Source organism: Hylobates moloch, unplaced genomic scaffold, assembly GCF_009828535.3.
Source record: "Hylobates moloch isolate HMO894 unplaced genomic scaffold, HMol_V3 SCAFFOLD_10, whole genome shotgun sequence".
NCBI lineage: Eukaryota > Metazoa > Chordata > Mammalia > Primates > Hylobatidae > Hylobates > Hylobates moloch.
This window is the reverse complement of record NW_026652285.1, coordinates 83,010,238-83,038,075: the sequence shown is the minus strand read 5'-3', so window position 1 is coordinate 83,038,075 and position 27,838 is coordinate 83,010,238. Positions and strand designations below refer to the sequence as shown.

Genomic DNA, 27,838 nt, shown 5'->3' with positions numbered 1-27,838 from the left:
GGCCTGGGTAATAGAGCGAGACTCCTTTTGAAAAAAAAAAAAATAGCAAAGGCATATTTTGTTTTAAATGCATTTCATTGTCCATTGTACCCAACCATCCATATATGACCTAGCACTTCTCAAAGACAAATTGTCTTGCTACTTATGCAGACTTGGAAAAGGATAGCGTGGTAAACTGAGGAAGAAGTGAGTGCATGTTAAGTTGGTGGACCATGATCGGCATCAGCCAATTTTCATATAGTTCCTTTAGTTCCAGGGATTTGTTATAGTTGATCTAAGAGGATGCTGAATGAACAGCAGTAAATAGTTGACTCCGCTTTGCTTATTTGTGTTCCCTACCAGAGGTGGGAAAGAAATGAATAATTCCTCTAAGTGGAAATGGTCCATGCTCCAGTAGGTTTATGCTACATTTGAAGTATCTTTCTTCTGTCACTTCCTCTACGCTCTACTCTGAGGTTTGTGAGAGCTTGGAGTGTGTCATACAATATCCTCTTTGGATTGTGAACTTTCTTACAGTTTTCAGAGCACTTTGAAGATGTCTGAATCATAAGGGATAACACAGGATGGATGAGAAGAATTAAAACCTGTAATAATGTATAGAATTATCACTGGGTATGGTCCAGGTTGTCTTTCAGACCTACTTCTCCAGCCACTCCTATTTCAAAGATGTGGCAGTTAAGGTCCAGGAATTTCTGGTGATCCTGATTCCTAGTTAAGAGTCAGAAACATGCTTCAGTCTAGTTCTGTCTCAGAATGAGGTAGCTCCTAGTCTAGGACTTTGCCATGAACAACTTAATACTTTTATTTATATTGAGTCATTTAATATGCAGAATCCCAAATAGATATTGAGGACTTTTGGAATTATACCTCGATTTATTTATTATGTCTTTGAGTATACCTCTTTGAATAGTTTTCCTTTTGGTTGCTGTCTCATTACAATACAAATGTGACATCACAGTCTACTGATATCAACATTTTACCACTTTGAGTGACACATGGGAGCCTTATTTCCATTTAAACGCTTTTACCTTTCCCACTTTTAAATATTATTGTCTTGAGTATCAGATGGTGTTATAATGTTTGTTTCAGTCATCTAATAAATCTTATGAAATTCATGAGGAGGATCATCTATCGTATGTAGCCATATTTTAGCTTGTTTTGTTGTTTTCTTCTTTTTTTTGAGACTTCTCTCCCCGGTTGGAGGATGGCCACGGTTAACCTCACCCCTTCGGTTCACCCATTCTGTAGCTGGGACTACAGGCGCCCGCCACCACGCCCGGCTAATTTTTTTTGTATTTTTAGTAGAGACGGGGTTTCACCGTGGTCTCGATCTCCTGACCTCGTGATCCGCCTGCCTCGGCCTCTCACAGTGCTGGGATTACAAGCGTGAGCCACCACACCCGGCCGTTTTCTTTCCTAATGCTCCACGATTCCATCTTCCATCATTTTCTTTCTGTTCAAAAAACTTATTTTAGCCATTTTTAAAAGATCTGCTAGCAACACAATCTTTTTGTTTCTTTCATCTAAGAATATTTCTATATTCCCTTTATTCTTGAAGTATAGTTTTCCTGGATTTAGAATTTGAAGATGACAGTTCTTTCTTTTCAGCACTTGGAAAATGTGCCTTTTCCTTCTAGCCTGTATGGTTTCAGGTAAATTTGCTGTTATTTGAGTTGATGTTCCCTAATGGGTAATGTGTTGTTGCTCTCTGAATGCTTTCAAGACTTTTTTTTTTTTTTTTTTGCAATTCACTTCTCAAAATTTTAATAATGAAATGTCCTGGTATGGATTTCTTTGGGTTTATCCAGTTTGAGATTTATACAGCTGATGAATCTGTAGATTTATATTTTTTGCCAAATTTAGAAAATTTTAAGCCATTATTTTAAAAATGCTTTTTCAAACCCTCTATTCTGGACCTCTGATGATGTGAATATTGAACATTTTGTTATTGTGCTACAAGTCCTTGAGGGTCTGTTATTTTTCAGTTTTTAGTCTATTTTCTTCTTGTTCATAGTGAGTAAATTTGGGAATTCTGTTGATCTGTTCTCGGGTTCACTGATTCTGTCCTTTGTCACCTTCATTTTACTATTGAACCCACTAAGTTTATCTTTGTTGTACTTTTTAGTTTTATAATTTCCATTTGGTTCTTTTTTTAATTCCTCAAAAAATACGGAATGCGTCACAACTTTGCATGTCACCCTTGTGCAGGGGCCATTCTAATCTTATCTATGCTGTTCCAATGTTAGTGTATTTGCTGCGGAACTGTGAGTACCGTGGTTCTTTTTTTGTAACTTCTAGTTCTTGGCTGAGATTTTCTGTTTTTTCATTTGTTTCTAAATAATTTGCAATTACTCATTACACCATTTTGAGGATGGCTGCTTTAAAATCTTTGTCAATAAGTTCTTCATCTGTTTCATCTCAGGGTTAGTGTCAGTTGTCATTTCACAGTCAAGTTGTGATTTTCCTGATTTTTGGTTTGTTGGGTAATTTTTCATTCTATCCTGGAATTTGGCTATGCTGTTAGGAGACTCAGAGTCCGATTTAAATCTTTTGTTTTAGTAGGCAGTCATCCCATTTAGGTTTAGCAAGAAAATCCTGGCCTAATTTTGTGGGCTATGCATCCAATGACAATTACATTTTCAGAGACTTTGTGGTGCTATTTTGGTCCTCTTGGTTTATCTGGGGCTGCTAGGGTTCCTCCTGGTATCTGCTGGTGCTGCCTGAAGGGGTGGAGCTCCTGGGTAGAGCCTCATGATGCCCCTGATGGGGGTAGAGGGAATACAAACAGATATCCTGGAGACAGGCACTAGTGCTGAGGACCGCCCCTCTCTCCAAGGAAAACACTTCCCAGGTGGAGCCTTTTTTTGTGGCAGGATCCCCTTTGCTAGTGCTGCAAGCCATCTGCTGTTTCTCATTGGAGGAAGGGAGTCTTAGGCATGGTGAGTAAGGAGAGTGCTTTCCTGTCTCCTTATGGTCAGCAGGTGTATTAGTCTCACGCTGCTAATAAAGACATACCTGAGACTGGGTAATTTATAAAGGAAAGAGGTTTAATTGACTGCCAGTTCCACATGGCTGGGAAGGCCTCAGGAAACTTACAATCATGGTGGAAGGGGAAGCAAACACATCCTTCTTCACAAGGCAGCAGGAGAGAGAAGTGCTGAGAAAAGTGGGAAAAGCCCCTTATAAACCCATCAGATGTCATGATAACTTACTATCACAAGAACAGCATGAGGGTATCCACCCCCATGATTCAATAACCTCCCACCAGGTCCCCCACAATGCAGGATTATGGAAACTACAATTCAAGATGAGATTTGGGTGGGGACACAGCCAAACAATATCAGCATGGCTCCTGCTCCATTTTCCCTGGCTGGTACCACTGGCCAGCCTGGTAGTGTTATTGGGACTCCCCTTTGGTCTGAGTGGGAATGAGCCTATTTGGGCTGGCTACTAGGTTGAGGCTCTAGAAACACCGGGCTTGGGTGACCTTCTGTGAGGTTGTGGGTTGTAAGGCACTGTCACTGTGACATTCCTCTAGTTGTGGGGTCTCTAACCAGTTCACCTTTCAGAGTTCTCTGGCTTCCTTTTGTGTTTTTTCTAGGGTTTGTATTTATACTTAGCTGGGAGGAACAGGGAAAAAGTATCTGTACCATCTTGTCCAGTCCTGAATTCTTGTGCAGGGACTATTTTTGGGGAGAGGTGGGGTGGGAGAAGACCTTTAAGACTACTCATTGTAGAAAAAATGAATTTGGTTAGTGGCTTTGTTTCAGTAGAAAGTTCTCTATTTCTTTATGTTTCTACCTTTCATATTTCCCTGTAAACAAAACTGAAATGCAGTCTACCTGCCCTCTCTCTTCTCTCTACTTCGTAATCATGCTGTGATATGGTTTGGCTGTGTCCCCACCCAAATCTCATCTTGAATTGTGGCCGCCACAATTCCCACATGTCATGGGAGGTACCTGGTGGGAGGTAATTAATCTTGGAGGTGGGTCTTTCCCATGCTGTTCTCATGATAGTGCATAAGTCTCACGAGATCTGATGGTTTTATAAAGGGCAGTTCCCCTGCACATGCTGTCTCTTGCCTGCTACATATAAGACATACCTTGCTCTTCCACCATGATTGTGAGGCCTCCCTAGCTATATGGAACTGAGTCCCTTAAACCTCTTTCCTTTATAAATTACCCAGTCTTGGGTATGTCTTTATTAGCAGCATGAGAACAGACTAATACATGCTGCCTCTGTGGGCTTCAGTGAGCTGAAGTTCTTATATCTTTAGGAGCGTGGAGGAAGAGTTAAAGCCTCACTTTCAGTTTTGCTACTCTTGTCGTAGTGGGAACGTGAGTCAACAAATACTCTATCTTTAGGCCACCACTTCTCCTTCTCCTTCTGCCTTCCTCCTAATCGCCTCTTGTCAACTTCACCAAGCTTAACTTCACAGGCTGGGAAAAATGAGCTTTTAAAGACAGTTAGTCAAATCTTATATGTCAAACTCAAAAAGGGAAAGAAACTTTAAGTGTAAATGCCATCTGGCTTTATTTACTCATCCTCCCCCATCTCACAGTCACTTTGAGCAGATGCAGGCTTTCACTCTAAAGAGCAGTTTATAGGAACAGATTGAAGAAAAGATTTGTTTTAAACATTTCAGCATGTTAATTACATTCAATTCAATTTGTCACTAAGTGTTCTGTAACTTAAGATGCCCTAGCCCTTGGCACATATGAGCAAAAATCTAAAAAACACAGGGAAGGTGCTGATGAAGGTTTTGGATGAGGGTTCAAGTAGCCAAATACTACCTTCACTTTTAAGATAAATCTAAAAGAAAATTTTTAAAATAGTAAATATAACTCTATAAAATAAGAATGGAATTCTTAAATTTCAGGAAACACCCAAAGATTCAGAAATGAATCATATTTCCTCATTTGTTGGGCATTAAAAATGTAATTTTATACTAGTGATAGCAACAGGGTCAAGAAAGCTTGGGAATGGTGCCAAAACTGTAACATTAAAAGTAGAAAAACTTGGTTCTTCCTTAGATGAATTTATGTGTGACTAGAAATGCTATGAAATGTTCTCAGGTAGGAAAGTACTTTCGGCACAGAAGAAAATCCCTGTTCTCTAGGATTTGGGGGGAAAAACTTTATCTTAAATTATTCTAGGTATGAAATCATTTACAATTGTAATTTTTATTTTAACACAGTGGGAGTGAGAAATATGGACCACTAAAGATGCTCACATCCTTATCCCTGGAACCAAAAGAGACTTTGCAGATGTGATTAAGTTAAAGGCCTTGAGATAGGGAGGTTTTATGCTGGATCACTGGCTTTGAAGAAAGAGGAAGGGTCCATGAGCAGTGGAAGCTTCTGGAAGCTGGAAAAGTCAAGGAAACTGATTCTTCCCTGGATCCTAAAGAAAGTGTTACAGCCCTGCTAACACTTTGATTTTAGCCTAGCAAGGACTCACATCAGATTTCTGACCTCTAGAATTATAAGATAATACATTTGAGTTATTCTGAGTCACGAAGTTTTGTGATAATTTGTTACAGCAGAAATAGAAAACTAATACAAATAAGTGAGTTATTTTTAAGAGGGTTGCTATTTGTCTCATAGAACTTTTTATGTAAAAGCATTATCTACACCACTGACTTTGCCCCTAGGAAAACATTTGGCAATGTTTGGAGACATTTTTGATTTTTGCAATGGGGGCATGGGGGTGGTGTATTACTGGCACCGAGTGGGCAAAAGCCAGGGGTGCTGCTAAATATCTTACAATGGAATGACCAGTCCCACAAGAAAGAATCATCTAGCCAAAATAGAGAAATTCTGAGCTAGGTTAATTTATATACTCAAAGCATGTAGGAAATTGAGGCTTCCCTATTCAGTTTGCTTTAAACTAACTGCATAGTCTAGAGCTGCACTGTCCAATAGGGTAGCTATTAGACACACATGTTTGTTCAAATTTAAATTCATTACAGTTAAACAAATTGAAAAATTCAGTTTCTCGGTCACACTTATCATTTTTCAAGTGCTTGGTAGCCATATGTGCCTAGCGGCTACCATATTCAACAGCTCTGATATAGAACATTTCTATCATTGTGGAAAGTTCTATTGAGTAGTGCTGGTCTTCTAGACTCTTGCTACCCAAAGTGCTGTACATGGATAAGTAACATTAGCATTGCCTGACAGCTGTTAGCAATGCTGATTCTCAGGTCCCACTCCAGACCTACTGAATCAGAATCTGTATTTTAATAGATCTCTGGGTGATTCCTGTACACATTGAAGTTGATAAAGCACTGGTCTAGGTGACTTTCTCTTGCTTTCTTTCTCTCCCTGTCATTTCCTTTCTCCTCCCTCTGCTACACCCTGCACTTACGGTTCCTGTTTAGCTACATAAATGCCTTTCTTCCCAGCTTCAGTTTCTAGTCTCCTCAAGCCAGGTCTGTGTATTATTTCATCTCTATTTTCTCCCAAAGACACTAACTACATTGCATTGCACAAAATAGCTGCTTGATATTATTTATGGATCGAATAAACTTCTGAAAATTCTTGATTTAGATAATTTTCATTTTAACTGAATGGATGGCTGCCATCATTTTTACTTTGTAATTTAATTCAAACATTTCTTAGAGTTTCAACTATGAAAAAAGATAGCCGTTTCAAATATCTAGAAATTTCATAGTAAATTGAAGCTTCCTAATAATTTCACAGTGTGAAGAAGAGAACTCATCCTAAGTATCCTATATTCTGATTCTTGATGTGTAACAAAATGTAGCCAGTATTTCCATTCTTAACATTCCATTCTTAACATTAATTCTCCAGAGCAATCATTTGTGTAATGGAATAATTTGTATTGTATTTTTAAAAAACAATTAGCCAATGTTCCCCAAGGAACTTAAGGGGATTATCAGGTTTTTGGTATTTATCAAAATCTGTTACTTTATATGATGGTTACAACTACAAGGAATTATCTCATTTTTTTTCTTTGCACGAATGCAGTGAAAACACTCATAGGATGTTTTGGAGTTAAGGTGACACACATAACGTTAAAAGCTTGATTTTATGAATACTGCATCTTACAGCAAAAATAAGAATTCACTGCTACAGAGAAGGAGCAAATTAAAAATTCTAGTTTAATTAGCCAGAGATTTCTCAGACTGTAAGTGATCTCCTTCATTTTACAGATGAGGAATTTGAGGCCTAGAGAAGTTGGTGCTAGTCAAAAGATCAAACCATTGCATGTTTTGTGGAAAGGACAGTATTGGAGGCTTGCTTTTAAACATAGCTGTCTTCATCTCTTAAACGTGTGCTGTAAACCGGATGACCCTTGAGGGCCTTGCAACTTTTAAAACATTTTAAATCCGGTTCTCCCACTCTAAATATAGCATTCTTATAGTTTCATACTGCCTCTCTGTAGACTATTTCTGTCTGGAGAAAAGGATGGGTAAATGGATGGAAACTGTCACTACAATACTAGTACAAAAGTTAGATTTAAATTCATGTTTCTTTGCACACGGTAATCTATATAAAAAGGTTTTTACTTCATATGTAGATGAATAAAAGTGCAAAGTTATATTAATTCTCTGATAAAATAGTTTTGTAATTCCAAAGCTACTGGGCAAAGTCCAAAAGACACATATTTTTTAAATTTCTAAAAGCAAAACTAGCACTGGAAAAAATAACTTGGTCCAGAAATATTGGTTTGTATTGCTTGGAACTGTAAGCATTGTGTTGTTTTAGGGTCCTTTTTACCCTTCAGGATAGAGGCCATGGCTTTCACTGGACTCCCAGAGGCACCAATGTCACAGAAATGAGTCACTAGGTTTTTCAACTCTTGAAATATGTATCTGAAGACCAGTGAAAATCTGACTTGTCAAGACTATGATTCTAATTACTAGGGTTTCTTGAGCTCACTATTTTTGCTATTAAATATTTTCTTCCTTCCTCCAGAAATTCTATGTTTGAGTATTTTATGTATCCCTTGTGAAATAATTCCCAAGTAATGAAAATTCAACAATACAAAGTGATGCAGAGACAATGATCCTTGATGACAGTAGTGTGGATATCTGCTCATTTAAAAAAAAAAATCAAAGGCCTTATTTTAGTCTATATCTAGTTATTTTTTTCTACTTTTCAATGTTTCTGCCTGTCTTTCTAGAATTAGTTCTCCAGTTGTCTTTTTCCTTCTAGCTTATGTTGTTTTATCTTTAAAGACAGTGTGATGGAGCTTAGTAAGGATGCTATGATTTGAAGAACACACATGCGTCTAACTTATGGAAGAGGAAGCCAAATGCTGTTCCACTTTCAGACAGACAGATGACACAGAGGCAAAAGTTTCTCCCCATAAGATCTGTTTGTAATTCTGATGCATAAGAACTTTGTCAGCATGCTAAGGGGGTTGAAGGGTACTGTATTAGTTTGTTTTCACACTGCTGATGAAGACATACCCGAGACTGGGCAATTTACAAAAGAAAGAGGTTTATTGGACTTATGGTTCAACATGGCTGGGAGGCCACACATTCGTGGAGGAAGGCAAGGAGGAGCAAGTCACATCTTACATGGATGGCAGCAGGCAAAGAGAGAGCTTGTGCAGAGAAACTCCTGTTTTTAAATCAGATCTCATGAGACCCATTTGCTATCATGAGAACAGCATGGGCAAGACCCTCCCCCATGATTCAATCATCTCCCACGGGGTACCTTCTGCAACACATGGGAATTATGGGAGCTACAAGATGAGATTTGGGTGGGAACATAAAGCCAAACTATGTCAGGTAGGAAGGCAGGATTCAGGAAAATAAATTTCTCTGTCTGATTAAAGATTTCACTAAATCACGCCTATAATCCCAGCGCTTTGGGAGGCCGAGGTGGGCAGATCACGAGGTCAGGAGATCGAGACTATCCTGGCTAACACGGTGAAACCCCATCTCTACTAAAAATACAACAAATTAGCCAGGCGTGGTGGCAGGCGCCTGTAGTCCCAGCTACTCGGGAGGCTGAGGCAGGAGAATGGCGTGAACCCAGGAGGTGGAGCTTGCAGTGAGCTGAGATTGCACCACTGCACTCCAGCCTGGGCAACAGAGCAAGATTCCATCTCAAAAAAAAAAAAAAAAAAAAAAAAGATTTCACTAAGAAGTTGCATATGCAAATATAAGTCACTTAACTCACCCCCTCCCAAATTTTAAGTCATGCTTCAGTGCATTATGTGTTTATTACAAGTTCATACAGTGCTTAAATCCTAGTCTTCAATCTTGTAACCTCACTATGGGTAATCCTTAGTGTACTATTCTTGTGGATCCTTTCCTTTGTTTTTCTTGCCTACTTAAGTGTAGGGTTACTTTCTAGATCATACCATGGAGTAGTACAATGGGGAATGTCTTAAAAATCAAATACTTAAGTGCAAAACACAAAATAAGGTGTAATTCAGTAACAATCAGACTAAGCAAATAAAACACATTCTGAGATGCCTTTTAAATGTTTCAAGTGTGGGTTGCCCCTGATAAATTTAATTAGGCATTATAAAGAGATAACATATAAATGCATTTAAAAGATGTAATTGCACCTCAAAACTTTACATAGTTAAAAATCTAAAGGCCACAAATGACCTGAATAAATAGCAGGAGTCTGAAAAATAACTGTCAAAAAGAAAATTGTCAGCAATGTTTTTGAAAATATAATGAGGGCCCTAGAAAGTATACAGCATAGTTAAAAATCTGTCGTGGTAACAAGAATAATTATGAGCAGGACTTCAAGTTCTTCATTAGCATCATATACCTGGATTAAATGGAGCAAGTACATTTCTGCCTCTGATCTAAACTGGAAGCAAGCACTTTACTGGTTTACGGCTAAAGGAAGGCAAAGGAATTGACCCAGCTTACATCTTCCCTAATGAAGTTTTTCACTCTGTAAGCCTGATCTGACTAAGATTTTTGACTAAGAAATGAATATGAAATGGATGGGTAAATGGCATGAGAAGCAAGAGAAATGCCCAGATGTCCCAAAGGCTGTCTTTCCATTCTTCACGCGGGGCCAACATGAAGCCCCTCTGGGCTGCATCTGGTTCTCTTTTGTTGCTACTTTATTTCTTAGGAAAATTATTTTTATTGTTTTTTAGCCAGAACTGTTCTGCAATGAAATTCTATCAGCGCTGGCCTTTGCCCAGCAGCCCAGCTGTTTCTGGAGGGTGGGGTCCAATCTTACCGAGGTGGCCAGAGTGCATCCAGCTCCAAACACGCCCCAGTCAGTGCTATGTTGTCTGATGAGTCTCCACCAGACCCTCCCAAACTGTAACCTGTGAAAAACAGAAATACGAGGCCTGTATGTTCACTCCCTAAAGAGTTATCTATTTTCCCCAAACATCTCAACTAGGTCAGGCCCTGTCATTAAAAAACAAGTGAGTCTCCCTTAGTTTCCCAGCTAAGAATACCTGGCCTCTGCCTTAGGCCCTGACTAGGGGGCCCCATGCTGCAATAACTGATTGTGCAGCCCACCCAGCCTAGTGGCCAGGCCCCAGTGTCTGCCCCAGAGAGGAGAGGTTGGAGTCAGCCACCCAGAACCTTTGCTGGCTATGCCTGGCTGTAGCAGCTGTTAGGGCTGTGCAGCTCTGAGCATGCTCAGAGTGGGGCGTCCACTACACGCTGTCTTCCCAGGCTCTCTAAAGCCAGAAGGATTTCATCCTTTTCCAGAATGTGGTACTTTAGCAGGCTGAGAAAGTCCATTCCTCTTAGAAATTGTTCCCCTCTACTTGAAGGATAGTAAAATAAAGGACCATTTAAACTTTTAAACTTGACTCTTACCTCAAATTCTTTTTCAAATGAGATTGGGTCTAAAATTAAGAAATTAAAAGCAAATATTCATTTTATATTCTTTTTTTATTTTTTAAGACTAGGTCTTGCTTTGTCATCCAGGCTGGAGTGTGGTGGTGCAATCATAACTCACTGCAGCCTGGACCTCCTGGGCTCAAGCAATTCCCCCACCTCGGCCTCCCATGTCGTTGGGACCACATGTGTGCGCCACTGCATCTGGCTGATTTTTTTTTTTTTTTTTTTACTTTTTCTGGAGGTAGGGTTTCACCTTGTTGCCCAGGCTGGTGTTGAACTCTTGGGCTCAAGCGATCCTCCTGCCTCAGCCTCCCAAAAGGCTGGGATTATAGGTGTGAGCCACTGCACCTGTCCCTTAATTTTAAGCAAAAAGGGGACTGACTCTGAAGTTCGAGAAGTCATCAAGAAATGCTGATGGGTTACTTCAGAATTGTTTCAGATTAAAGGACAGCCTGATGTCACTCTGTGACTATGGTAATGGCATAGTAGGGAGTACAGCTTCCCGCTTTGCTATCTCTAGGTTGGGAGAACCAATAACAGTTCACCCAAAATATCCACATTTCTTGAAGGCTTATCCTTTGGGTATTCACTGAAGTAGGAAAGGAAAGAAATGAAGGGAACCCATTAGGTGGCCCTGTGCTTCGTATTCCACTTGCAGCGTCTCATTCGGTCCTCACAATAGTGCTGAAAGTAGATCATATCCCCATTTGACAGATAAGGAAATTGAGGCTGGGCAAAAGTGAATAACTTGCCCAATGACCCATATGCAGTAAGGAAAAGAAACAGTATCTGACCTCAGGTCTGTCTGTCTCTTTCCTCCCATAAAAGATGAACACATACCTTTAAAGTCCTCCAAGTTACCCAGCCTCGGAGATTAAAATAAATTTTATTTCCAAGATATCTCTATTTTTCTTCCTTCCCACTAACTAGCTTCTTGAGTTCCCATGTGAATATTGTCATTCATTTCCTTAATTATTAAAGAAAAACATGTTTCTTTTCTTTAAACTGGTAAATAGTGTTTAATAAAGGTTTTATCATTATTTTAAAAACATTTTTAATGAAGTTCTTTCCATCGAAGCATTTCTAATTTATTCTAATGAAGCATTTCCATAGAATAAAGAAAAGTAATAATTTAGGGTTGGTTATCTACATCAATATCATTATCAAAGTCCACCGTCTGTCTGTCCTCTTTTTTCCTCCTGCTTAGACCAGGGAGCATAGTAGATGAACATCATGTGGGCCAGCACACTGAGGCCATGTGTAAGCAGGTAGGAAAATTATGTCCATGAAACAGACAGTCCCATACCACTTTTGGTTACAAACACTTGCCGTGGATGAGAGCAGGAATTGAGACCAAGTTTGTGTCCCAGTGGGTTCCAGGACTTTTTCTCCATCAATTTCCCCCCTGTCCTGGACAGGCTTAGAAAAACATGTTTCTTACCAGAAAAAGTTACAAAAACAATGTTTACATTAAAATTTAAAGTCCATGCAACTGCCCCTGGTTCCTCAAGGTAACTACTGCCAATGATTTGGTGTGTATCCTTCTAGACATTTTTTGTAATACACATAGGGTATGTATGCATATAAGTACCTATAGCAATTTTATAATAAGTGACCTATTGTACATGATGTAACTTTATAGACTTAACATAATATCTTCCCATGTGGGTAAATATGATAGAGCAGTGCCAATCTGCTTAATGGCTGCTTACTAGTCCACTTATGTATACTATCGGTGGATATTGAGATAGTTTCTAATTTTCTACCGTTATAAATATTTCATTGAACATTTTTTGGTTGCATTTTTATATGCTTCTTCAAGTATATCTGGATGATACATTTCTAAAATGGAATTGTTAGGTATAAGAGGACATTGTACATTTAGATAGATATTGCCAAATTGCCCTTCAAAAAGATGGTCAAATGACTCTTCTATCAACAGTATATGAGTGTGTCCATTTATTTATTACCATTACATCATTAGTAAGAGCATTGTAAATCTTTCCCACTCTGCTAGCTATTCTTTTTAAGATCAGAATAACGCATTTAATACTGAAGAGCTTTAGTTCTTCTCTCCTCTCCTCTCCTCTCCTCGCCTCTCCTCTCCTCTCCTCTCTCTTTCTCTTTCTCACTCTGTCACCCAGGCTGGAGTGCAGTGGCGTGATCTCAGCTGACTGTAACTTCTGCCTCTCAGGTTCAAGAGATTCTCCTGCCTCAGCCTCCCAAGTAGCTAGGATTACAGGCACATGCCACCTCGCCTGGCAAATTTTTGTATTTTTAGTAGGATGGGGTTTCACCATGTTGGTCAGGCTGGTCTCGAACTCCTGACCTCATGATCCACCTGCCTTGGCCTCCCGAAGTGCTGGGATTACAGGCATGAGCCACCGCGTGGGCCTGAGCTATGAGCTACTTTCTACAGGAAATGAGAAGAAGAAACTAAAGATAGTTGGTGCAGGCCTTTCTAGTGTTGGTCAATCTTCCTCTGTTATTCTCTCTTTCCTATTTTATTGAACTATAATTGACATATAACACGTTGTTGCATATATTGATAGTTTGTTTCTATTACTGACTAGTATTCCATTGATTAGAAATACTACTGTATATTCATCTGTTGATCTGTGGATAGACTTTTGGGTTGTTTCTAGTTATTGACTATTACAAATATTTTGCTCTGGGCATTTCATACACATCTTTGTGTGGACATATTCTTTCCTTTCTCTTGGATAAATATTGAGTAGAATGGCTGAGTCATATAATATGTGAATGTTTAACTTTTGAAGAAGCTGCCAAACTGTTTTCCGAATAATTAATACCATATTACATTTTCACCAGCAGTGATGAAAGTTTCAGTTCCACTATATCCAAGTCAACATTTGCTAGGGTCACTCTTTTAAATTTTAGACATTCAGTGGGTGTGCAGTCGTATCTCATTGTGGATTTAATTTGCATTTCCCTGATGACTAGTGAAGCTGATCACCTTTTCATGTGCTTAATGCGCCATTTATACATTTTCTTTTGAGAAGCATCTATTAAACTATTTTACATTTTAATTGGATTATTCATTTTATTATTGTATTGATACATAATGGGAATCTAACTTTTATATCCCTCCCTCACCCCAAAGTCAAATTATTCCAAGACTATTTATTAAGCATTTGATCTTTTCTTCATGTTTTAAAATATGTATTAGATTTTGTTATGCAGAGATCCGTTTTTAGATTCTAATGTGTGCCACTAATCTCGTTTATCCTCCTGCTAGTACCAAACTAGCTTAAACCTGTGGCTTTATAGCATGTTTTAATGAGATAAGCCCCTTTCATTAACTTGCCCCCACAAATGCATTTAATATACAAACTGATTTTGAAAGAATTCCTATTTTAAAAGTATCGAATCTTCCCCTTCAAGAATGTGGTACTAGCTCCATTTATTTAGGTATTTTTTCTTAAAAGTTATGTAATGTTCTTTATTGAAGAATAACATACTTTTGCTAGATGATGATTATCTTGCAAATATTTATTATAAGAAATCCATTTAGTTTTGTACTTTAATTTATATATGCCCACTTTTCTGAATTACAATTTTTTTTCCAAGAGTTGATTGAATAGTTATCAGGTATTTTAGTTTTTCTATTGACAAGTAGGCAATCTGAAGACAACTTATTTTCAATTGTTTATCAATTTTTTCTTTGCCAGCTTAATTCATTGACTAGAATGTCAATACAAATGGATATCCTTTTCTTATCCCTTATATTAATGGAATACTTCTAGTTTATCACTGTTAAATAAGATTTCTGTTGGTTTCTAATAAGTTTTCTGTAGTTTTCCCCTATTCCCAGATTACTAAGTGTTGTAATTATATTTTGATTTGTTGGTGGTGGTGTTTTATCTTCCTTTTAAAAAAGCACATGTTGAATTTTACCAGGCAAGTCATTGGTGCTAATATTTTTTCTTAATAGTGTGGTGAATTGCATTAAGAGATTTCCTAGTGTTAACCTTTTTTGGTTGTATCATAGCATTCTGCTAATATAATGTCAGATTCGATTATATTCATAAAGTTGACTGCTCTATACAGTTATTCTCAAGGAAAGGTGGTACTTCCTGCTGACTCTTCTCCAGGGACATTTGGGAATGTGAGGGAGTAGTTTTTGCTGGCCACAATGGGCAGGGTGCTAAGGACCCTGGAATTCATGGAACAGTTACATGCAACAAAGAAGTTTTTCATCCACAAAACCAATTCCAATCCCATTGAGAAAAACTAATCTATAGTTTTGTGGAGGGGAGATTTGTTTTGTCTATTTTTTATAGTTTATTTTAGTCTCTTAGAATGAATTGGAATTTTTTTTTAAATGTTAATGCTTGGGGAACAATATAAATTCCATAGGAAGTAATATGTTCCTTAGTGGTTTGATAAATTTCATCCACAAATCCATCTGAATCTGGTGCCTTTTGAGGGGGGGTGAAGGAACTTTTTTAATGATTATATTCTCTATGTTTTTTGTTTTGGGTATATTCAGATTTTCAAACTATTGCATCAATTGACATAGTTTCTTTCCTTAGAAAAACATCAATTTTAGCCATATTTTCAAATTTATTGGCAAATAATTTCATGTAACTTCTTCTAGTTGTGTGAACTTCATCATCTATGGTTATCTCTTCTTTCCAATCTGTTTTTATTTTGTTGGTCATATTTATAAGACATTTGTCTCTTTAGTTGTTTCTTTAAATACCAGATTTGTTGTCTTAATCAAGTTTATTATTTTTTATTTACTATTTCAGTAACATGTTTTAATTTCTTTTTTCCTTTTGGGGACGTTATATATTTTTGCTCAACTTTTTGTGTTAAATGCATGGTTCATTTCTTTCTCATTATTTGTATTCATTTGTAAAAATATTTTGGCCTCTGAATGCAAAACTGTGCTGTTAATGGATTTCGAGTCTGTTACAGACATTCCATTTGGATATAATGCAATCACTTAATTAGGGTGTGTGATTTGTATTACTAGAACCAATAGTGATTATTTTGTAACCACAATGTGCTATTTGTACAGCAAACAAACCTAAACCTGCTTTGAATTTCCAGCAGCTCAGTTGGTATCCTGTTATTATTAACAGTTGTAAACTCAATTACAATTTTACAATTAATTTTAAAGTAATGATTTGTGACAAAAATTCTAGTAGTGAAAAATACACAGTGAATCTACTTTCTCACCTCAATCTTTAGCCATGGCAATACTAATTTCTGATGTAGAATTTTTAAAAATTATCTACATATATAAGCATAAGCGAGTGTGGGAGGGCATGTGTGTATCTGCATATACATACTGAGTATATGCACCTATTCTTACCTGACTTTTCTTTTCACCAACTTAATGTGTTTTTTTCTTTCTTTCTTTCTTTCTTTTTTTATTTTTTGAGACAGAGTCTCACTCTGTTGCCCAGGCTGGAGTGCAGTGGTGCAATCTCAGCTCACTGCAAGCTCCGCCTCCTGGCTTCACACCATTCTCCTGCCTCAGCCTCCTGAGTAGCTGAGACTACAGGCGCCCAACCATGCCGGGCTAATTTTTGTATTTTTAGTAGAGATAGGGTTTCACCTTGTTAGCCAGGATGGTCTCGATCTCCTGACCTCGTGATCTGCCTGCCTCGGCCTCCCAAAGTGCTGGGATTACAGGCGAGAGCCACCGCACCTGGCCAATGTGTTAACAATAGTTTTGTAAAACATACTAATTCATGCCCATAGCCACTTTTCTATTCTCTTCCAGTAAAACTGCTTTAAAGAGTTGTATATCCTTGCAGTATTCAGTTTCTTTCCTGTTCTCTCTTGATGTTACTCCAAGTCAGGAGTTCTCATGACTCCACTGAACTGTCATCAGTGACCTCCTTACCACTAAATTCATTTTTTCAGTTTTCAGGTATTTTTGACTTTTCTCGTTGTCTCCAATATCCAGTCTGTTAGCCATACATATCAGCTGTATGGTCAAAATGTGTCTATGATCTCCACCTTCCCGTATTCAGAGCCACCATTATCTCTTGTCTGATTTACTGTGTGAGTTTCTAGCTGCTCTTCTTGTATCCACACTTGCGCTTCCACAGTCTCCAAATATTATTCCCCTATAAAAAATGTCTTACTTATTTTGTATTTTGTTGATTGTCTTTCCCATTTATCTTAGAACCTAAACTCAATGAAGGCAGATTATTTTTTTTCTGCTGGGTTCATTGTTGCATCCCTAGTCACATAACTAATTAAATAATTACATTGTCTAATAAAATAAGTACAAAAAGAAGACATCGTTTCTATGAAAATTAGGTGAATGCTTTGTTAACATTCAATTAAGGTAAATTGGGGGGAAAAAAAGGGCTGATGAAAACAACTGTCGAAGTTTGGAGAATCCATAAAAACACTCCACAAGGTTTTTCACTGAAATTGCTTTGCAAGAATTTTAAGTTCTGACTCTATTCTGGAGGAGCCAAATTGGAAGTAGTATGGGATGCTTAATTGGGGTGGCTTTTGCTTCGAATATGACACAGAACTCCAGTCAATGCACCTGTGTTCAAATAAAAAGCCTTGACTCTATGTCAAAACACTGGTAAATGAATACAAATTTATATTTTTAAATAAGATGTTTAAAGTATCATTTTTATGATTTGTCGTTCTAAACACTGTCAGATGCATGGTATCAGTAAAGCCAGAATATCTAAACTGGTAGAATTGAATAGGATTCTACCTTATGGGTGCAGTGTACCTTATTTTACTTCTCTATTTATGGTTATTTAAGTTATTTACAGTTTTTAAAATAAAGAATACTGCAAATAATTCTTTGCACATGCATAATTGTATTGTGTGTAAATATATCTATAGGGTAAGTTCCTATCAGTGATATTGTTGCAGTTTATTTTGATAGCTTTAGAACTGATTGACTTTTGCTTAGGATTTATGGGCTAGTCAGAATTTGCTCTGTGATATTTAGACTTGGTGTCGTCAGTTTTATCAGCTAGCCTTTTTACTCTACACTTGTACTTAAAATAATTGAAATTTATGTAGAAAAAGTATGTTTATGATTGTGAATCTGGAATTCTGTAGCCTAAGCACCCACTTCCCAATTGAATAATTGTTTTTATAACCTTACTTTAAGGATGTTTTTTAATTTATAAAAAGTTTTTGATAATGAGAGATATCTTAGACACACAGCTATCATATTAGAACAGACCGTACCTCCTTTCTGCTCTGCCAAGAATCTGTGCTTCCTAAAGATCAATCCAGGACATTTGGCAGCTATAGGAGATGTAACTAATCTCAAAAAGAATGACAATGACCACATTTACAGTTTATACTGTTCTTCTTTTCATGTCTTTTGGCTATTAAAAATTATATTTATATAAATATAAACTTTTTAGGTTATGTAAATAATTCACGAAGTTTTCCGAATTTGCTTTTAGATTAAATTTTAAATATTTTCCCCATTTTGATAGTAAAAAAATGAATTGTAAATAAAATTTCCATTATGTTTGTCTATCCTTGAAGTTTGTCTCTTGGGTAATACATATCTTGTGATTCATGAACTGCAAAGAAAAAAAATCCACAGGATTTTGTCATCAGCTACATTCTATGAGCATTTTCAGCCAGATTTCAGTACTTGTTTAGATTTATATTATTTTGGGAGAATCTTAATTTGTAGTTAAAAAATTAAATATGTTGCAAAACCAATTATAAACTTCCTGTTAATGTTGAACTTTGCTAGGGAAAGATTCTGAGGGGAATTTCCTTTATCCTTTTAAAGGGATAAATATTATTCAAATCACCTTAGTAACAGTTGGACCACAGTCATGCAATTAGTTTAGTATCACTTTCTAAGTTAGATGGTGTTGGTCTGGAGTTGACAACATTGATTTTCTGTGAAGTTTACGATTTATTATTTTTTAAATAAGGGGGAAATTTCGCTTTTTAAAACATTTGCAATTTATCACTTGGTTTACGAGGCAAAATAGATTTAACCATTTTGAGAATTGTGAGTTATTTTCTATGTGAAGAATATATGTGGTACCATCGTTTTTGATTGGGTTTCATAGTGCACATTACGTAAAAGAAAACAAATCTTACTGTCTTTTTTATGATACAGCAAAGCGAAGACTGAGGATCCTGAGTGTGCATAGTGCATGCATGTTATGTATGTGTTATATGTGTATGCATACAAATGGGTATATATATATTTTTACAAGTTTAAAATAATATCAGTGACTTGAAAATAGGAAGGGGTTACCAGATAATCTCTTTGTAGGCCTTGGAGTAGCATTTTTTTTTTTTTTTTTTTTTTTTGGTTATTGATGGGTAATAATGCTCTGGTAAATCAGTCTTTTTTTTGAGATGGAGTTTCGCTCTTGTTGCCCTGGCTGGAGTGTAATGGTGCAATCTTTGCTCACTGCAACCTCTGTCTCCTGGGTTCAAGTGATTCTTCTGCCTCAGCGTCCTGAGTGGCTGGGATTACAGGCATGTGTCACCATGCCCAGCTAAATTGTTTTTTTTTTTTTGAGATGGGTTTTTGCTCTTGTTGCTCAGGCTGGAGTGCAATGGCACAATCTTGGCTCACTGCAACCTCTGCCTCTCAGGTTCAAGCAATTCTCCTGCCTTAGACTCTGGAGTGGCTGAGATGACAGGCGCCCGCCATCACACCCAACTAATTTTTGTGGTTTTAGTAGAGACAGAGTAATACCATGTTGGTCAGGCTGGTCTTGAACTCCTGACCTCAGGCAATCCACCCGCCTCAGCCTCCCAAAGTGCTGGGATTACAGGCATGAGCCACCATGCCCAGCCTAATTTTGTATTTTTAGTAGAGACAGGGTTTTATCATATTGGTCAGGCTGGTCTCGAACTCCTCACCTCAGGTGATCCACCTGCCTCAGCCTCCCAAAGTGTTGGGATTATAGGCATGAGCCACTGCGCCCGGCCTGGTAAGTCAGTCTTAACCTCAGTTACTTAACCCTAAGACAGAGCTGGGTAGAAATCAGAAGACAAGAATTAGGAAAAAAGGAAGAGGCAGTGACCCATCTTAAGGTTTAGACTGTATTGTTTGATTGCGAGTAAATCAAAGCCTTTCCTTTTTTGTATGCTTATAGACCTCAGAGGTCACATTCTGCTCCTGAGAATAGTAGCTACCTTTGGCAGTGAAGTATGTGTGCATGCATCCTGGATCTAATTAGGTGGTTGTGCTGCTTCCATATTTTTGGAACATTATTCTGACTTTATTTGTTCTATTTGTAGATAAGAACATTCAGAGGAACACATCTCTCCCCATGTAATTATCTCATTTAGCATTTTGCCTACTCAGATGGCATGGCTAAATGTTTTAGGTATAGGGAAAAGCTGACTTTGGTGGCAATTCTTTATGCTGTCTTCTCAAATTAAGAGGGTCCTCTATTCAGGAATGTTTCCTGCATAATGAATAGACATTCCTTGAAGCATGATGACCCCCCACCCACTGCATTTGAATGTAGAGCAACATCTTACATGGAAACAGTGATAGTATAGGAAGCACAAAATAATGTCAAGTAAACTCTAATTAATAGCTTCACAGATTCAAGAAGATACTGTATTGACTAAATTAGTACACATTACTATGTAAAAGGATCATTCAAAGAACAGTGTTCCTGAAAATAAAAAAATCTGATCACCTGCCCTCCTTTATCCATTACTAATAAAGAGACAAACCAAAAGTTACTACCAAGTAGTGAAATGGATATAGCTAAAAATCAAATATTTGACCTTGAAAATAAGTCCAGGATATCACCCAGGATACCAAATAAAAAGTGAAGTGTTAAAAATACAAATGAAAAGTTAAGAGACGTCAAGGATCCATCAATTTCTAAATGTAGATTCCCAAATATCCAACATTCATTGTAAAAGAAGTCTCAAATGAACAGAAACAATGGAGAGAAAAGTACTCAAAGTAATAGGATATTTCCTTAATCTAAAGACAAACGTGAGACTGTAGATAAAATTGCCAATCAAGGGCCAAGCAAGAATTATGAGCAAAGCCGAGACATCATATTCTAGTGATATTTGTGATCTCCCAAAGTTAATGAAAGACATTGTGACAGTTTCCGGTAGGAGAGGATGAGAAAAATGTTTGGTTAATGGCTTAGTTAGCTCGCTAGCCAGATCCTTGTTCTTTCTTTCACTTATTTTTTTTTTTTATTCTTTCAAAAAATGTTTATAGACCACTTACTATATGCCAAAAATTTTGTGAGGTAATATAGACACAGTGGAGTAAAAATAGTCTAATGAGGGACAGAAGTAATAATCAGTAATCAATAATCACTTTATAAATAAAAACAAATTACACCTGTGATAACTTCTACCATGGAGAGTTTTATAGTGTTGAGAGCATATTACAAAGGGATTTTTGACTTAATCAGGGAAGGCATCCCAGAAGTAGCAGTAAGTAAAGTGTGAGTAGGAATTAGATTGCAAGGAGAGCAGGTAACATCCCAGGAAGAGAGAGTAACACGTACAAAGGCCCCTGGTTAGGGGGATTGTGATAGATTGAAAGGAACGGAAAAACTAATATGTCCAGAAAGCAGACATGCAGTGCAAGACAAAGCTTGGCAAGTAAGTGAGGACCCGTACTACGCAGGTGTTTTACACAAAAAGAATGGGAATCATACCTCAGACTTCTCATCTGCAAGACTAAATACTAGAAGACAGTGTTCTGAGAGAAAATGATTTTAAGCTTATGCAAACTTTCTAGAAAGAATGCTCATGGATACACTCTAGAAAATGGGGGTGGAGGAGGGAGAAGAAAAGAGATTCCAAAAAAAAGATGTACGTTAGAAGAAACAATGTACCACCTGGGTATGTAAAATAAGCAACGCTCAATGGAAGCTGAGAAGCAGGCCTAGAAATCAATGGGTTCGATTGGGTTAGTAAGTCAGAGGGCTGCAGGAAATGTCAAACATGCTAACATTTTGCGTAATTTGCTTCAGGTCTCTGAAAAGAATTGTAGATATAAGCAAAGCACCATCCCCCACTCCTTCCTCCTGCCTGTCATCTCAGAAGTTGTCTGGAAATTGCTGCTTCTTGTTCTCATTCATGTGCTTGCACTTTTATTATGTATCTGTCCACTCATTTAAAAAACCCTCACACTTAAGAATAATTTGGCCAGGTAATACAGGTTAAAATTACAGGATACAAATTCTGAACCTTCAAAAGTGTGTAGGAATTGTTCCACCATTCTAGAATTTGGTCTTCTAGGGTCTTCCTTATGCCCCTTTGAATGTCCTATAGCATCCATTTAAAGACCTTACACATGGTAGATGTTAATGTTTATTTTCCACCCATAATTTAATGACAGTTCTACTCATTAATTTTTCTTGTTTGGGATATATGTACTAGGTGCTTAGCTATGACTTGCTAATTCATCCATTGGAAGATATTGAGTGTCTACTGTCGCCAGGCAATATTCTAGATTCCACAGATACAGACATGAAAGAGGTAGCATTCCTTCCTTCACGCAGTTAACATTCTTGTTGAGGGAAGATAAAACAATAAACATGTAAACCAATAAATACAATAATTTTGGGTATAAATAAAGGATATATCATTTGAGTATATCATCATGTGATGATAATAAAATGGGAGAATGTGGTGATGGTGGTGGGCTGTTGCTTTGGCTAGGATAACCAAGGATAGCCTTTTTAAGAAAGTGACATTTAATAAGTAAATAGACATAAAAAGCTGCAGAGAGAGTAATCCCAGCAGATGGATCTATAAATGCAAAGATCCTGAGACAGAAATGGGCTTGGTCTATGTGACTGGAACCTCGTAAATGAGGAGTGAGTGGAAAGAGATGAGATCCAAGAAACTGGCAGGGCCAGTCATGTGTAGGGCATTATGGATAGCAGTAAGAATTTCAAGTAGGAAGATTTTGGAGGGTTTTAAGCAGGAGAGTGACTTAATGCAAATTGATTTATGCTTGTTGTGTACAAGCTGCACTTTAGGGAAGCAGTGTGGAGGAAGAGGAATTGGTTAAGAGCCTGTTGCAATTGGCAGATAAAAGGTATTGCTCACTTGGCTAGGGTGGTAGAGAGGAGAAGTGTTTTTTCCTGGCTTTTCAGCACTGGAATGCTCTGTAAGAATGGCACTAGCATACAAGTCATTTCAATGTGGACTTTCCAATGTACAGTTGCAAGATGAGAGTTAGAGTCTGTTGTAGGGTCTGGAGCTTGTACGTGCACGATACACGCTACTTAATGTTAAGGAGAGTAGGCCAGAGGGAAGGCAGCTTTGGCATTCTCTTGGGTACAGGAAAGGTAGCATTGTGGTGATCAGGAGAGTCTAATGAAGCTAAAACTGTCACCCAGGAATGTTAAAAAGAGAACATAATGAGTATTCTGCTCTGCTTTAGAGCTCTGTGTAGTGTTATTATCCTTCTCTAAAAGATAAATGTTGCTCTCAAGAGGGAGTAATGAAAATACTAGAGCACATCACACAATAAATGAAATCATGAAACCTTAAATGTATGCAACATGTGCTGTGACCAGGAAGGAATGGCAGTGTTGAACACCAAACTAGATGGAGTAAAATTGGTATCAGGGTGGAAATAATGCAGAACAATAATACTGTGGAGATATATCTCAGTTAAATTATATAGTTTCAATAGTCAGGAAAGAAGATTTTATAATTAATCTGGGTTATTCTTTTAGAAAAAGCATTACTCTCAAAAAGCCATCCACATACACCCCCATTATAATGAATCCTTAGCTGCGAGACTGAGGAAGAATAAGCTTTGCATCTGTGGCCTATTTTTCTGACATAGGCTCTGTTAAGATACATAGCATTGAAGGATTTCCTAGCTAACTATGTATTATGTGTGGACCTTAATAGCAGAAATCACAGTGTAACTACAGAGGTGAACTAAAATTTGATTAGATTCTGGGATACCACACTGCCTGACCTGAGGGAATAAACAATTTAGGGAGAACAGAAAAAGCAACTTCGGCACTCACTTATTTTCTCCCTTGATTCCCACCCCAGGTCTCTGAGATAGGACTGTTTCTGGGATCCTCATTTGAAAAACAAGAAGAGTGAGGCCACCTTGGGCACAGTGCTGATGTAGAATTGATTTACCTTGACTTGTTTTGGATCTGCGGGATGTCTGGTTCTTTTGTAAAAACACAACTTTGCCAGCCAGACTGGAAACGCTTTCTGTGTTTTTCATCAAAAATCTTGGACACTCTCTCTAGAGGTCTTCTCTGGCAAGGACTGTTTTCCTCTTTAACTTTGGTTCTTGCATTCCATATGTAAGCAAAGTTCAACTAGTTAGGAAAAAGTCATTCTAGAAAAAAAAAGACTGTAATTGTGAGACCAGATGGTAAGCATTATTCAGCTGATGAGGTTGGGTAGATTTGAGGGAAGGTGTGGTAATATGATCTCGATCTGCAGCTGTGACCTGTTGTTCCAAAACAGCCTCATTCCTCCCTGCCTTTTGCGTCTGCATTCCAGCACCTCTCCCTCCATCTTTGTGGGCATTGGGGTTCTCACAGATTGCTTTGACAGATGCATCAGGGAGGAATAAAGCTTGTTCAAGGAAGGACAACCCACGGATCTGTTTTGAATGTCCTCCACCCCATGTTACTTGTAATATTGTTGGCAAATCAGGGAGAATATAACCGCTTTTGTTCAGCACGCTGAGAGACAGTTTCCCATGGCACAAATTGTCATGAGCCTATTTAGATGTAATTAAGGCATTTCCATTTGATGTCTTGCAGGCACCTCAAACCAAACACACACTGAACCCAGCTCATCAGCTCTCTTCTCCTTACCTCCCTTAACAAAACACCAGTAAACATTTTCTCCTGTGTTTCCTCCTTCAACCAAAGTGAAAATTTAGAAGTCATTCTAGACTTCTCTGTCTCATCCATCTCATGGAGTCCATCTCCTAAGTAGTTCTCCAGTCCTTCTATATCTCTTCCCAGTGCTGCTGTCCTGATTCTGGCTTTCATTATCTCTCTTCTGGAATTTGGAAATAGTTTTGCCTTTACTTTATTTTCTTCTTCCACTCTGTCACCAATATTGTGTCTTAAATGAAAATCTGACCAGTAAGGCCAATGAGATTACAATCCCATAGTGGGAGGGGTGGGTGAAGGTCTTTATTATTTAAAGAAGCTCTGCAGACTATTGTAATGTGTGGCTAGGGTTGAGAATGTATGCTGGACTGGACAAATTTCAAATATCTTAGCCAGATATACAAGACCTTTGTGACCTTGGACATCTTATCTTCTGCTACTTCTGTTTCTGACTTTACAATAATAACCATACTTCTTCTTCCTTTTTTTTTTTTTTTGAGATGGAGTCTTGCTCTGTCGCCCAGGCTGGAGTGTGGTGGTGTGAGCTCAGCTCACTGCAACCTCTGCCTCCTGGGTTCAAGTGATTCTCCTGCCTCAGCCTCCCAAGTAGCTAGGACCACAGGTGTGCACCACCACACCTGGCTAATTTTTGTATTTTTAGTAGAGATGCGGTTTCACCATTGTTGGCCAGGCTGGTCTCGAACTCCTGACCTCAGGTGATCCACTCACCTCAGCCTCCCAAAGTGCTAGGATTACAGGCATGAGCTCCCGCACCGGGCCCTTCCTCTTACTTTCATATTGTTGCATACCATTCATCGGTGTTGTGCCTGGGTTTGTGGGATTCTTCTATCAGAAATGTGCTGGCAATATACAAACTACTCAGAGCACTATGACTACTGAATACTATATTTCATTCCCCATCTTGGTAGGTGATGGTATTGACCCATGAGGACCTCCAAAGTGATTTGCTTCCCTGTGTTGTCTCTCTATTCCCTCTTGTTATCTTCTTCATACCCAACTGCAAGTCCTAGGAATCTCTTTATAATCAGGATAGTATTGTCTTGGAGCCTTTTGACATGCCAGCTCTTCATTGTCCAAAACACATTTTCACATTCTGCCCTTGGAGAATCTATCCTAGGGCTCTGCAACACCAGCTGCCGCAAGTCTGTGCTACTCACGTAAGTCATGGTGGTCAGGTAGATGCGCAATTTACGGAGGGCTTTTACAAGTTGTATCTCAGTTTGATCCTCACTGTGCCATGTGGAGTAGGCGGGGAGCTATTATTTCTCCACTTCACAGGTGCTGAGATGGCGGTGTTTTAACTCTTATCAACCTGTCTTTCAGGTGTATGCTGAACTCTCTATAGATTACATGTTGATGGGATCCACAATGCACATCTCAAGTCCTGTAACCTGATTGAATTATGGTTAGCTCCTTATTATTAAAGGGGTTTAGGTGTGGTTTATTATTGTTTTCAAAAGCTCAAGGGGAAATCCTTAATTTGAGCAAACTTTATTTCAGAATATCCATTCATTAGGGGTTAGGAGCTTCATCCCTTGAAATTTTCCAGCCCCCATTTTCCTCTTCTGTAGTGCATCCTCATCTTTTGGTCAGTTTGATCCTTGAGGCCTCTGTGAAATAGAAAGGAGGGGGAGGGGGCTCGGAATTTCCATATGATTGATTTTAGATGTTGATTTCTGAGGCCTGTACTGTGAGTCACTGAAATTATTGGATTGAGTCTTGAAGATCCAAACACTGAGTGTTGGGACTGTGTGGTTGGGCCTAATCCTAGTACAAAAACCAGTTCCTTTCAGTGAAGAAGAAAAGGGAGAGGACTCGAGGTTCCTCAATGAAGCATCCATACATAGTAGCTCCTGTGTCAGGCTGTGGTGTTTCCCACTTCCTGCCTTCAGTCTAGCAGGGTTCCTTGCATTTCTTGGTCTAAAAGTAAGGCTCATGGGCTCTTTTTGGAAAGATCTTACACCTTTTAAATTTTAACATGGGAAGAAATTATAAACAACAAATGACAGTATTTGAATTCTCTCACTTTTGAACAAAGTCAAGCAGCTTAAGTATGTGAGAATAAAGATATTCCCTTCTGTTGCCCAGGAGGAGAAAAAGATCATTTTATATTTAAAATCTAGCTATTGAGATGCATGTTCCTTGTGTCTAATCAAGTTCTGAATTTGAACTCAATTAGAGCTTTGATAAAAGGAAGGGGAAAGGAAACTTGAAAGAATGCTGTTCCATTCATGAAGGGACTGCGTGTTTTTAGTTTCCAAGTAAATGGCATAATGGGACCATGCATTTTCCATCCAAGCATTTTCCATCCTGAGAATAATTCCCTTCCTGGCTTCTCAATGAATAATGCATTATTTCTGAAACCCAAGAGGCATTCCTTTGATTTTCCTTTATGTTTAGCTTTCTGAGTGATTTTCAAGCAAGGAAATTCAAGGACTTGAAATGAATGCTTTATTAACATTTTTATTGAAGTTCAGATTGCTCCTTGGCTATTATCTCCTGATATTTGAAATATTTTTTTCTCTCCAAGGAAAGTCTAAGGTATTGTATTTATTAGAAAATGAAGTACCTTGGCCAATCTTCAAAGTGAACAGCAGTTTAAAACCAATACACATTTGTGTTGTAGAACAAAGAGCTTTATGGGGGTACTTTTCTCCTTTATTTTCATTACCCTGCTGAAAAGTTTCACAAAAGAGAGCTCAGATTCAAAAGTGGGCTGTTTGGAGACTAAATCTCGTTTGTTTACATTTTGTGAAACTAATTCCTTGAGGCTGGACCAAATCCATGACCCCAGTCCAAGCCTGCATCCACCAAAGCCAGCGCCATTTAAATCTGAAGATGCAAATGCCCTTCTGGGATTGCCCCTACTTCCGCTCTGCCTGATTACACATATGTAGCCTGCCTGATGACACATATGGGGCCCGTTAGGTGAGGTGTAATGGGACACAATGGTGCCCACCACTGTTAGCTCATGTTCTTTCAGTACAATATCCCCAGCAGAGTCTGGAGTAACACAGTGGTAGGATTTAATGCGATTTTACGACCTCCATTTTCCTGGGATCCAAATGAGTGATTTCAGAAACTAAATGAAATAGAATTAAGCATATCATCTATATTTTCATTCCTCTTAACAGTTATAGTAAAATTGTAATGATTCAGAATAATTGGGGGA

At 38.1% G+C, this 27,838-nt stretch overlaps 1 protein-coding gene and 1 non-coding gene across 8 annotated transcripts in view; one reads left to right on the top strand and one right to left on the bottom strand.

Moving 5' to 3' along the window:
• The window catches only part of LPAR1 (lysophosphatidic acid receptor 1), a 164,858-nt gene that overhangs the window by 133,539 nt on the left and 3,481 nt on the right, over positions 1-27,838 (top strand). The window lies entirely within an intron of this gene.
• Positions 2,164-2,272, bottom strand: LOC116475980 (U6 spliceosomal RNA). Its single transcript, XR_004250068.1, has one exon. It is a non-coding gene; the product is annotated as a U6 spliceosomal RNA (small nuclear RNA).